Source organism: Mobula hypostoma, chromosome 7 (assembly GCF_963921235.1).
Source record: "Mobula hypostoma chromosome 7, sMobHyp1.1, whole genome shotgun sequence".
Classification (NCBI taxonomy): domain Eukaryota; kingdom Metazoa; phylum Chordata; class Chondrichthyes; order Myliobatiformes; family Myliobatidae; genus Mobula; species Mobula hypostoma.
In genome coordinates, this window is record NC_086103.1 from 42952854 (window position 1) to 42966973 (window position 14120).

Sequence of the window (14120 nt, forward strand, 5' to 3'; positions counted from 1 at the left end):
AAAGTCAGAGGTGGAGACTTGCGCAAGGAAGATTTTAAAGTGCCACAGGGGGTGCGCCATCCCCCCAGTAGCACTATCTTCACCACAATCAGGTAAGTCCCGGTAGCAAGGGTGATCCCAGGACAACCGGTCCCACATCTTGGTTGCAGGAGGCTGCCGGGTCCTTGGTCCGTTAAGGCCTGCCTATTGCACGCCGCCAGCGCATTGCTTTTCTGTCAGGGAAAATGGAGAAATGCAAACATCGTTGTCATTTATAAGAAAAAGGGTGACAAGGCCATCTGTGGCAATAGTAGGGGCATATCACTCCTTTCTGTTGCTGGAAGGTCCTGGCTAAGGTGATGCTTCAGAGACTCATCAGCAACATCACTGAGTCAATGCTGCCTAAATCGCATTGTGGATTTAGGAAGAACAGGAGTATGATCGACATGATCTTCACAGCCCAGCAGCTTCAGGAAAAGTGACGGGAGCAACATCAGGACCTGCTATGGCCTTTGTCAACCTCTCCAAAGCATTCAACACTGTGCAAAGAGAGCTCTCATGGGATGTCCTCCTCAGGTTTGGCTGTCCCAATAAGTTTGTTAACATCCTTCGCCAGTTCCACAATGGGATGACTGCTCAGGACCGTAGGAGGACAAGAGTCCAAGCCCTTCCATGTACGCATAGGGGTCAGGCAGGGGTGTGTGCTAGCGCCAGTGCTCTTTAACATCTTCCTCTTGTGTGTTACCAAACTTCTCCACAATGAGATTGAAGACAGCAGCTGTGTGGCAGTGGACGTCAGATTAGATGGCAACTTCTTTGACATCAGGAGGCTCCATGCAACCACCAAACTCCGTAGAGGGCGGGTCGTGGTGCTGCAGTATGCAGATGACTGTGCTCTTGTGGCTCATTCTCTGGAGGATCTTCAGACTGTCCTTGCTTTGGCGGTGAGAGCGTACAGCAGGATGGGGTTGACTGTCAATACCACCGAGACAGAAGTGGTTTGCCAATGGAGAACCAGTATCCCATCCACTCTACCTGCCTTCACTGTTGGTGATGAAAAGCTGTCAGTAGTGCCATCTTTCAAATATCTCTGGGGAGCATTCTGTCTGAGGATAGCGGCATTGACAACGACATCCAGAGCCGCATTAAACAGGCATCAGCTGCCTTTGGGAGATTTTGGCTTCGAGTCTTTCAGAACAGGAGCCTTCGTCCCTCCACGAAGGTCGCCGTATACCAAGTGGTCTGTGCCACCACCCTCCTTTATAGCTGTGAAGCTTGGGTAACTTACAGCCGTCACATCAAGTCCTTGGAGCGCTTTCACATAAGCTGCCTCCAGCACATCCTGGGAATTACCTGGTGTGACCAGGTGCCTCACACTGAAATACTTGTAAAGGCCAACTGCAGGCCATGATCACCCAGCATCAGCTGCAGTGGCTGAGGCCCGTGATAAGGATGCCCCCATGTCGGCTACCCCGCAGAGTGTTATATGGCCAGCTACATCATGGTCGACGCTCAGCTGGAGGGTCGAAAAAGCACTATAAGGATCAGATGAAGAATGCTTTAAGGAAGTGCAAGATCAGACCCGAGGACCTGGAGGAGGTTGCTGCTGACCGTACTACTTGGCGATAGCTGTGTAGGGACGGGGTTCATATTCTTGAGATGAAAAGAACAACTAAAAGACAGCAGAAGAGAGCCAGGAGAAATGCAGCCATGGTTGCCACCACTACTACTACCATATATACATGTCCCACCTGCAGTAGAGCTTGTGGGTCCAGGATGGGACTGTATAGTCATGAAAGATCTCACCGTTAAAGGAGTGGACGTTGTCATTGGATTTCAGTGGACATCCGAAGGAAGGTAGGTAGGTAGGTAGGTGTGTGTGTGTGTGTATAGACACACACAGTTGAAGTCAGAAGTTTACATACACCTTAGCCAAATATATTTAAACTCAGTTTTTCACAATTCCTGACATTTAATCCTAGAAAACATTCCCTGTCTTAGTCAATTAGGATCACGACTTTATTTTAAGAAGGTGAAATGTCAGAATAATAGTAGAGAGAATGATTTATTTCAGCTTTTATTTCTTTCATTACTTTCCCAGTGGATCAGAAGTTTGCATACACTTTGTTAGTATTTGATAGCATTGCCTTTAAATTGTTTAACTTGGGTCAAATGTTTTGGATGGCCTTCCACAAGCTTCTCACAGTAAGTTCCTGGAATTTTGTTCCATTCCTCCAGACAGAACTGGTGTAACTGAGTCAGGTTTGTAAGCCTCCTTGCTCGCACGCACTTTTTCAGTTCTGCCCACAAACTTTCTATCGGGTTGAGGTCAGAAAATGATGTCAAGTCTGGTTCATCCTTGGGAGCAATTTCCAAATGCCTGAAGGTACCTCGTTCATCTGTACAAACAATAGTGCGCAAGTATAAACACCATGGGACCACACAGCCGTCCATGGAAAATTATGTGGATATATTGAAGCAACACATCAAGAAATCAGCCAGGAAGTTAAAGTTCAGTTGCAAATGGGTCTTCCAAATGGACAATGACCCCAAGCATACCTCCAAAGTTGTGGCAAAATTGCTTAGGGACAACAAAGTCAAGGTATTGGAGTGGCCATCACAAAGCCCTGACCTCAATGCGATGAAAATTTGTGGGCAGAACTGAAAAAGTGCGTGCGAGCAAGGAGGCCTACAAACCTGACTCAGTTACACCAGTTCTGTCTGGAGGAATGGAACAAAATTCCAGGAACTTACTGTGAGAAGCTTGTGGAAGGCTATCCAAAACGTTTGACCCAAGTTAAACATTCTAAAGGCAATGCTACCAAATACTAACAAAGTGTATGTAAACTTCTGACCCACTGGGAAAGTGATGAAAGAAATAAAAACTGAAATGAATCATTCTCTCAACTATTATTCTCACATTTCACATTCTTAAAATAAAGCAGTGATCCTAACTGACCTAAGACAGGGAATGTTTTCTCGGATTAAATGTCAGGAATTGGAGAAAAAGTGTTTAAATTTATTTGTCTAAGATGTTTGTAAACTTCTGAAACCTCCCTCTTTACCCTCAATTTCTTTTTAAGTAATTGTGGTAGTCAGAGCAAAAACAGATACATAGAAATTTTGTGAGTAAATGGTAAATTGATGGATATCTTTATCATAGTGTTAAGATTGAATTTTCAACCAAGCAAGCAAATTCATCATGTGACTGCTGCAAGATCACAGGGTTTCAGGGAAAAAACATAGATGCAAGAGGATGGTTTGTGTTTTAGCGTGAATGAAATCACCGGAGAGACAGAGTCACTGGTAGATACAAAGCAGCTTCTTTATTCCACACAACAAGGTACAGCAGGCATCATACAGACGGAGACGCTTTCGGTTGAAAGGTCTGCTAGCCCAACGTGGGCTCGATATTGATATGCTAAACACAAAGGCAATCGCTACTTAAAAAGTTATAGACAATGCTTCCTTTTGAAGCTACATACAAAACATCACACCTCTTAGCTTCATCCTTTCCTTCCGACACCAACATGTCTGGGTTGGTATCCACAGCCTTCAGGAATGCAGTTAAATCCACAATACATTTATTTGGCATTTTACGTGCTAACATAGAAGACGATATTTATAAAGTATAGATAATACTGTCTTCGAAACTACAGCATCTGGTCAAACTATGGCGCCAGAAGCATCTGGTATTCGCACCTTTTTAGGAAGCGCATTGTTGTGGACTCAATCCACGGTACTTTGTCAAATAGAAGTCTGGTGGCTAGAGTCATTTAAGTGTAAACAAATCATCTACCCCAAAAAAACTCACTGTAACAGTTTGTATTAATCTTTTGCTTTCCCTCCATCTTGGAAACTATCAAGAAGAATAACTAGAGTAGGTAAATCCTTGGCTGGATGTCATGTTCATAGAATTAGAAAGAAAGTGCTAAAAGAAAATAAATGTATTACTTGTGTAATATATTCTAAGTGGTTTGTTCAAATTGTTACTGGAATGCAGTTTCATTGTGTGTGGGGGGCGGGGGAGAACAGAATTCCCACAAAATTAATTTCAAAGTAGCAGCTGAAATTGTCAAAGAGCAGTATGAGTAACTTGTGAGGGAATTTTCAAATAATTTCCCCAAAACGTTGTGAAATCACAAGCTTCTTTTTTTTTCCATTGAGTAAGGATACTGACGAACAAAGTTGCAACATCTGATTAATGATGTGATTGTTATCTCGTGAAAGAAAATTACATTTTTAAAACTGTATTTCAGAATAATGCCATTTATAATAAATGTTAATTTCTGCTATCCAACTGCTCAGATCCTGATGGTTCAACTACTGAATCAAGAGGCCCTGTTTACTTCTTTTAACTTGTTAGGATCCTGGTTTCCTGTAAAATACTGAGATTCATCAGGATATGAGGAAATAGGAGCTGGTATAGGCCATTAAGCCCTTCAAGCCTGCCCATTATATTCCACTCCAACCTTCCATGGCCATTTCTCCTTATCTTTTTATATCTTGATTTGTGAAATATTTATCCACTTCCACTCTAGATATCTTTAATGAACCAGTTTCCACAACCCATCGGGGCAGGGAATTCCAGCAATTCATCATCGGCTGTGTAAAAATAAATAAATTCTAGGTACCTTGTATTTAAATCACTAGTCCCTTATTTTGTAATTATTGAGACCTTATTTGAGACTCTCCCACTAGTGAAAACATTCTGACATCTACTTTGTTCAGGCCGTTAGGTTGCTTGTATGTTGAATTGAAAAAGTCTCCCTCTTGTCAGACACTCATTTGCTTGCTGACCACCTCACCTAATTAACTTCTGCAAGTTAGTTCTGAATGCAATCAAAAATAGCTGTACCCCAATGTTGGACTTTAATTCTAAATCAGTCCTATCTCTTGTCAAAATTGTTCTAAAACTAACAGAGTTATGGTCACTAGCCCCATAGAGTTCCCCCAAATGGAAGCAGCCACATATCCAGCCTCCTTTCTCAGGGGAGAGATTGAATATTGACCTCCTCTGGTAAGATCACAGACATATTGCTTAAGAAACACTTAACCTGTTCTGTCTTTAGCACTATGGCTGTCCCAGTTAAAAGGAAGTTGAAATCTCCTATCCTAATCTCCCTACATATTTGCTGTTCTAACTGTTGTTGACTATTGTGAGCCTAAGGTACAATCCCATCAAAGTGATCTGTTTTTTTTAAATTTCTACATTCTATCCATACAGCTTCACTGGATGATTCACTGAGGAATATAATGTTAATTGTTTTAAATACTTCCATGATGTGCTTCTTAATCAAAAGCCTTTCTAAACTCAACCTCTATTGCATCTCTAGTATTTATACCCTGGAACACTGAACTGCTAGTCTTGGCCATGTCCCAACCATATTTCTGCAATGGGTATAATATCCCAGTCTCATGTGCCTATTTCTGCTCTTGAGTTCATCTACTACCCCTCAAACTTCTTACATCAAAATAAATCCAGTTTAGTCTATCAGGCCATCCACAGTCCATGTCCTGTCTACTGGGCTTGCTGCTTTTATCTCTATTTCCCTTATCTTTCTAAACTGCCATCCTGCTATTTTGAGTCCCATTCCCCTGCCAGGCTGGTTTTAAACCCTTCCAAATAGCTCAAGCAAATCTCCCTGCCAGGATAATTGGTTCCTCCCCAGTCCAACCAATCCCTCTTATATAGGTCACCTCAGTCACAGCAGAGATTCCATTGTTTCAGGAACCTGAATCCTACCCCATGTACTAGCTCCTAAACAACAGATTCATCTGCCTACTCCTCCTTACTCTCACTAGTATGTGGTGTTGGGAGTAGTCCATAAATTTACAACCCTTGAGGTCCTGCTTTTTGGCCTTCTTCCTGACTCCCTATATTCACACTGTAGGACCTCATTTCTTTTCTGGCAATGTCAAAGATATTGATATATGTAACTCTGTCTGTTCTCCTCACACTCCTCCCCCAGGTCCTGCTCAGGGATATCCTTGACTCTGGAGCTCAGGGGGCAACATAAGAACTTGGAGTCTCATTCACAACAACAGAACCTCCTGACTATCAAATCCGCTAACACTGCACTTTTCCTTGTTTCCACTCTGTCCTGATGTGCACGAGACCTACTGTTATGCCACAGACCTGCCTGCAGCTTATTTTCTGTGAACCGCCATTCTGACATACAATAATATCCAAAACAATATACTTGTTACTGAGTAGAAAATGTAGTAATTTATCTGCTGTCAAAAACTGCTTACACATTACACTGGCCCGTGCACAGCAAAATAAAAAATTGTGTGATGTAATATTAATTTGTACATAAAGATTTGTTCCATGAAATTGTTAGATCCTGGTATTTTTATGATCCAAGGTTCTTTGGAAGTCAAGAATGAGATAAAATTTGTTGGTTATGGCTGTTTTTATTAAGTACTACAAGAACAAAGAAATGGAGGAGGGAGATATTGAACAAAGCCCAGTAGCAAGGGGGAAGAATAGGGTGTGTCAACATGGTCTGGTCCTCTTGTACCAGAGTACTGGTTGCAAACATTCCATTCAAATTCCATTGTTTAAATAAACCAATATGATATCCCTTATTCAAATAATGTGATACCTACCACAAAAACTAAGAAGTTTCCAGAAAGGTACAAAGGTAACTGCAACTACTAATAAAAAAACACAATGAACAATTACATGTATGTACCTGTAAGTAATTAAATAAATACAAACAAGCGTAAGAAAGTTAAACGACGAGGAAAATAGCAAGTATGCCGTCCAATACAATAAAATCTTTTGCATCTGGCTAAGGCATCTGAAAGGGAGCACCTCCACCATGTCAACATACTTTTGTCACTGTACTGAATTTTCAGAAAAAATGATGTGTTGAAAGTCTTTGGTGTGAGATTTGAGCCCACAGTCAGCTGGCATTTTACATTGTGCCAAAGCATTTTATTATAACATAGTTTCACTTATGGATCTATTTATTGGCTTCTTAATACAATTAATATTCCAATCTGTTGATTTAAGACAAAAAAAACATTGCCTTTGAAATAGGGCGTGGAAGCAAAATACTTAGCAACCGAGAACATGTTAGATGTATGGAATAAATAAAAGATTATTTAATTTTTAGTTGTAGCTTGAATTTTGAAATGCTTGGAGTAAATGATGTAATAATAATATCTAGAGGTTGGTAGAAAGTACAGTACAGGTAAGTAATACTATTTTTGAGATAATGTTATTGTCACAGTGTTCAATGATTTATTTTCAATCAATATGTAATAACCATAGAGCAAAAGGAGATCATTTATTGGCATTCTTGATCAAGGCATGAAAGGAAAGGAAATGACAATGAACAACTAAACTGAAAATCATGAGGTAGCTCAGCAGTATATAGTTCAAAAACAAACTTTGCTTTTTGGTTCCTGTTTCTTGTTTTGAAGACCATAAGACATGGGAGAGAATTAGGCCATTTGGCCCATCGAGTCTGCTCTGCCATTCAATCATGGCTGATCCTTCTTTTCTCCTCCTCAACCCATTTCCCAGCCTTCTGATAATTTTGATGCCATGTCCAATCAAGAATCTATCCATCTCTGCCTTAAATAGACCCAACGACCTGGCCTCCACGGCTGCGTATGGCAACAGATTCATCACCCTCTGGCTAAAGAAATTTCTCCACCTCTGTTTTGAATGGACGCCCCTCTATCCCAAGGCTGTGCTCTCTTGTCCCAGACTCCCCCACCATGAGAAATATCCTTTCCACATCTACTCTGTCTAGGCCTTTCAACATTCGAAAGGTTTCAATGAGATCCTCCCTGTCATCCTTCAAAATTCCAGCGAGTACAGACCCAGAGCCATCAAACATTCCTCATATGATAGCCCTTTCATTCCTGGAATCATCCTTGTGAACTTCCTCTGGACTCTGTCCAATGCCAGCACATCTCTTCTAAGATGAGGCGCCCAAAACTGTTCACAATACTCATGCTGAGGCCACAGCGGTGCCTTATAAATCCTCAGCATCACATCCCTGCTCTTGTATTCTAGACCCCTTGAAATGAATGCTATTTGCCTTCCTCACCACCGACTCAACCTGCAAGTTAACCTTCAGGGCATTCTGCAGAAGGACTCCACAGTCCCTTTACATCTCAGATTTTTTGATTTTCTCCCTGTTTAGAAAATAGTCTGCACATTTATTTCTACTAACAAAGTGCATGACCATGCACTTTCCAACATTGTATTTCATTTGCCACTTTCTTGCCCGTTTTCCTAATCTGTCATTAGACAGGATTTTCCCTTAAGGAAACCAAGCTGACTTTGTCCTATCCTTAACGATTGACTCCTAACATCTTTCCAACCACTGAAGTCAGGCTAACTAGTCTATAATTTCCTGTCCGTTGCCTTCCACCTTTCTTAAAGAGTGGAGTGACATTGACAATGTTCCAGTCTTCTGGCACCATGCTAGGGTCCAATGATTTTTGAAAGATTATTGCTAGTGCTTCCGTAATCTCTAACGCTCCCTCATTCAGAACCCTAGGGTGCAGTTCATCTGGTCAGGGTGACTTTTAGGTCTTTCAGCTTTTTGTGCACCTTCTCTGTTATAATAGTAACTGCACTTCACTTCTCCTCCTTTACACAGTACAGCACCTGGCACACTGCTAATGTCTTCCACGGTGAAGACTGATGCAAAAACTTGCGAGGGAACCTCCATATCTCCTCAGTTACTAAGACTTACAATTTAAAGCGTACAAAAAGATGAAGAGTTCGAAATAGGTGAAGAAGCCTGAGTGAATTTCTCTTTCTTGGAATTTCAGTGCACTTCTATTCATTTTGTTCACTTAACAGCAACAAGTATGTTATAACTTGTCTGTGCTGGTCAATATTATTAATATCTATTATTTTTATGGTTTCAAATTATGCAGCTGATATACAAATACGAATTGAGTTATTATGAATCTTCATTTTATTAGTCTGGCATTTTAATCTACCTTCGCCATACTCTTGTAAGCTTAAAATTTGGTGATATTTAGAATGAATCTGAATTTAGGTGTGGTTTAAATTGATGTGTGGTTTAACACTGAAGGAAGATGGTGGACAAGTTACATTTAACATCAAGTTTAAGCAAGTGAAATGCGAGTGGTGTCTCTTTTATGGTTGGTGGTGGGGGGTAGTTGCATCCCTAGAAAATGTATCATTTTCCATAACTTGAAGCTATGTCATCTGTACATTCAACAAAAATGGCATGTTCTTTTTACATAAATTGAGTGTTTTATTCTGTATCTCAAAGTTTTAGTCAGTGATTTGTGAATTCCATGAGGGCAAAGTCTTGTTATTTGAACAGGAATAACACTGAGTTTACCTGCATGTAACACTTCATTTGTTAAAAGGGGTTTTTAAAAAAAACTAAACGTGATTGAATTTTGCTGTTTAAGTTTGTTTGATTACTTTGCTTGGGTCATTGATGAAGCTTGTTTGCTTGTGGGGATAATTCGAGAGGGAAGGAAATTACATGCTAATGAGGAAATTTACTGCATTAAAATGAAGTTTTACACTTATAGAAAGCTAATATTATCGTGATTACTCCAAACAAGCAAAAAAAGAAACTTTAAAAAAAATGAAACTGATTTATTTTCATGTTCACTTTAAGTTGTTCCAGATTCACTGATCCTCATTGCATTTTTGGCTATGTCCTTTCCTGCTGTTTTAGTCTACTGGGCCGCAAAAATCCATGGCATAAGTATATACTTACAATTATAAGCTGTTTCTCTCTGACAATGCTTATGAAAAGGAGAATTATCCCTATGGTTGAGAATAGATAATGGACAGTCTTGAGAAAATTTGCATAGGTATAAAAGCTGGATTGCATTTCATGTGAGACAGTAGAAGCTTAAAGATTGGACAATACTGCTGCAATAAAACATATCTTTTAACTATATATTTGTGATCTTAATGCTTTTATTGAAGGTATTTTAATATTAAGTTTTGTGTTTACCGTTTTAGTTGCAGTATATGATTCTTAAAGCTTTTCTTCTCTTGCAGTTTCAGCAAATTGCATGATTTATAACATCATGTGCGGTTGCCAGATTTTACCTAGCTACAGTAAAAAGATAAATTTCTAAGTAACTAAGTATAGAAAAGTGAATTTTTACAAAGAAAACTAGAGATGTTGGAAATAGAAACAGAAAAATACTGTAAAAGCTCAGCAGGTTAGGCATCATCTGAAAAAAGATAAACAGTTAATGTTTCAAGTTTTGAATGGCCTGGAATATTAACTGCTTCTGAAATACTGCATAATCTGCTAAGGTTTTCCAGCATCTTCTGTTTTCATTTGAGTATAGAAAATTACTACTGTAAACCTTAGTTTTGGTGCATTGTATTGTAAAGTAATTACTACACTGTAGATTTTTTTCATAATATATACACCAAGGATGTGTTATAAAAGCTGCAATGTAGAAAACATTGACTTAAGAATTTTATTCTTGATTCCATGTGGAAATCCATTTGGTAGAGATCAGTGCAGTTCATGGATTTGTATTTCTTATTGACTGGCAGAAATTGTTCTCAAATATACAACTATATAACCAGAAACTTAACAGTTTCAATAAAGTCTTTATGCATTTTAATGCATCATTGGATATATTTTAGGGTGTGAGGCAATTTCAGCTTGAGACCATTGTGTTCATTGGCATATGTAATGGAAATGCCATATTTTTGAAGTAATGAGAAGGTGGCTGGGGTTGAGGAATGATGTCAGTACTTAACATTATTCTAGTTCTTTTTATGACCTGGGAATTTACACTGAGTAAATTAAACAAGCTTTTATGTTATTATTCAACATTGGCAAATTATTAAGTATTGAAAATATTGGGAGCATTGATGATTTTCGTTTTGAGTACAAAATTCAGTTAAAAGAACTGATTTCCTAAGTTTTAAGTTTATTTGTAGGCCTGTAAGTGGGAGCAGTCAAGTCTGCAAAAAATGCCTCAACAATATTTGAAGAGTGGTAGTCAGGTTCTCCAGTAACTGCATTTTCATGCTTAGCATGCCATTGCTTTTTTTCTTAGCTATTAGTAGTAATGTTGTAGTTTCTAGTTCTTTTCCCTCTCCTTTCTGATGGTGCATATCACATTCATTATCCACATGAGTTAACTTAGCAGCCACCATAGGGTTATTCTGAAGTCTCCTTTCAGTTTGTTAGTATCTATAATTGATTGGTCTGTATACCTTTGCTTGTTTCGAATGCTTGATCTAAGTTGAAAGTTATTTTGATTTTTTTTTCCTTGCTGAATTTCAAGCACAAGATTTAAGCCAAACATTTAGGTGTTTAATCTCAATTCCGTCTTGTTTTTTTTTTAGCTTTTACAAGGTCTTACCAGTGATTACCAGGTTATGATGAAAGATACTGTCAGGAAAAGAAGATGCAGGCTGACCGTCATCTGGCCAATAAGTTACATTAAAAAAAGCTTTGTTGTAGAACAGATAAGGAGAGAATATGTGTCATTTATGAATCTAAAGCCATTATTCTTGATTGAAGAGATTTCATACTTTAAATTGCAGGAAAAATAAGCATAATTTGTGGTAGTAGATTTGGAGAAGACATTGTTTTAATAAGTTTTCAAAGTGAGGAACAAGGTTACAGGTTCCAGAGCAGCAGCAGTTGAATATGGTTCAACCTCTCACCAAAAAAACATCTTCAACATTGCAGTACCATGTACAACTGGAATGTCATCTGAGATTTGTAAAACCAAAACCAACAAAATCTGTATAGCATTAATATCTTGTTAAATGCTACTTTTGCTTTTCTTAAAACCTTCTCACCACAATTGAATTATAGAATTGGATAAAATTCTGTTTAATATGAGAAAAACCATGGGAGACTGTGAAAAGCATCTTACCATGATGTAGCGCAGGGGTCGGCAATCTTTTTGCCTCTGTGGGCCAGATCGTGTATTAATGTGCGGACGGTGGGCCAGATAAATGCCATAAAAAACTTGAAATATGTGAATTATCCATTTAAATACATCTAGTTATGTTTTGCCTCAAATTAATGATAATGCATGCTAGAAAATCATTTGTGCTTAACCAAGGATGCCAATTAGTTATCAAAGAACTCAGTTGAGTTGCAGTTTATTTCAATCAAGGCATCTTTTGAATCTATTAAAAGGACACAAAGAATCTTTAAACATAAAACATATGAACATGATGCATTGAATGGTGGTAAATTAGGTATAATAAAAAAGAAAATTTTAATGCAAACAGTCGATAAATCAATGTGAAACTTGATGTTGTTTGTTGCTTGAAAGCTTCTCCATATTGGGTGTCAGACTTGTTGATGCCAAGAGCAAGATGTTATCCAGATGGACATCAGTCAATCTTGTTCTCAATGGTTCTTGGTGTGCTTCATTTTTGAAAATAATTGCTTACACAGATAAGTGCTGCCAAACAATGATGCCATCTTATTTGCATGGTCCACTAAGTTAAGGATACTTCCCACTTGGATGGATATATTTTCTATAGAAGTCAAGCACTGACACATCTTAAGAATGAAATTTCGATCTCAATATGTTGTCACACTGCATCTCGATCAATTCCATTTGAAAAATTTCTGATGCAGTGTTCACTTCCACATCAAATGCAGCAGCAAACAGCTTGAACTCATTTGCCTACAAGTGAAAATCAACAACATCTAGGCAAATGAGACAAACTGGTTTCCCAGTTTACTCGATGAAAAAGTGATCTGGTATCCAAGTGTCCTGGAAATTTCGGCACTCAGTGTCTACCTTCCTGCATTTTGCATTCATTGCCATTGGAATTTTTTCTTCGATTTTATTTCGAAATGCGAGTTATTCAGCAACTATCGTAGCACATGTAAATATCTGGATATTTAGTGTGGATTTCTTGTTAAAACACAGTGAGGCTGTTTCTGTTTACAAATTTGAACGATCCCATCTGAAATCCTGCGCATGCACGGAGAACATCTAATACATATTAATAAGGTTGTCTGCCTTCCGGTCATTCGTATATACCAGTGTTCAATTTGGAACAAAACGGAACCCGGGGCCAGTGTAACAAGACGCCTTGCATGTCCATCAGGTCGCATGAAACACTCAGAATAAGGAAAAATTGCTGTGGGCCAGATAAGCGTAGTATCCTAATATTTGCTCGCATGCCGGTCAAAATACCTTGGCCTACCCCTGCAACCTACATCAGGGTTGCCTATGCCTGATGTGGCGTTTTAAAAATTCGCTTCATTTACACTGCCACGGCAGTAAGTCATCTGTAGACTGCCAATTTGGTGTGTTTTTTAAAACCACTTTCCGTATCTGTTGTCCTTGAGCATGTTCAGGCATGTTGCAGCCTTTGTACGTCAATTCCACATTGGCTCCCATTCTGTAATTCAACCTCCTTTTACCCAAGCTTTGGTTTCCTTTTGGTATTCAACCCTCCATTCTATATAAATTGTTAAACTCTCAGCTATTCTTGTATTGCCACACTGTAGGTTCTACTTATTTCTGTTACCATTCTGCTATGCCGACTCACTGCAAAAATAAATATATTTCTTAATCAAATCCCTCTTCAATTCTGTAGTTGAGGACAATATTGATGGTAATATAAGGGAAACTTTGTTCTTTCTCTCTTGCTGTCAATCTCATACAGCTCAAATTTTATCTGCTTTTCTTCCCTCAGATTCTGTCAGACTTGCTGAATGTTTCCAGTAGTTTATTTAATTTACCATGAATCTGTTTGCTTTTTGTTCTATCTTTTGAATTCATTTGAAATACATTTCATCAGTTTCCAGTTACCTCTTTAAATTTCTGCTTTGCTTTATTTGTCACTTTTTTATGATTTGAAGTATGTAGATTGTTATTTTTTATATTAAAATCATATAAAATAGCAATTGTAGAAACTGAAATGTCTCGTAAGCTGAAATGTCGTAAAGTGAAGAAGCAATTACCATTTATTTATATGGGAAAAATAAGTGAGCGTTCGCAGACCCAAAAAATAACCTACCAAATCATGCCAAATAACACATAAAACCTAAAATAAGAGTAACATATAGTAAAAGCAGGAATGATATGATAAATACACAGTCTATATAAAGTAGAAATACTTATCCACAATCATTACTGAACTGTTCGCCGAAGCAAAAATC

At 38.6% G+C, this 14120-nt stretch overlaps 1 protein-coding gene across 3 annotated transcripts in view; it reads left to right on the forward strand.

Moving 5' to 3' along the window:
• Window positions 1-14120, forward strand: part of LOC134349268 (glucocorticoid receptor-like) — a 103670-nt gene that overhangs the window by 29413 nt on the left and 60137 nt on the right. The window lies entirely within an intron of this gene.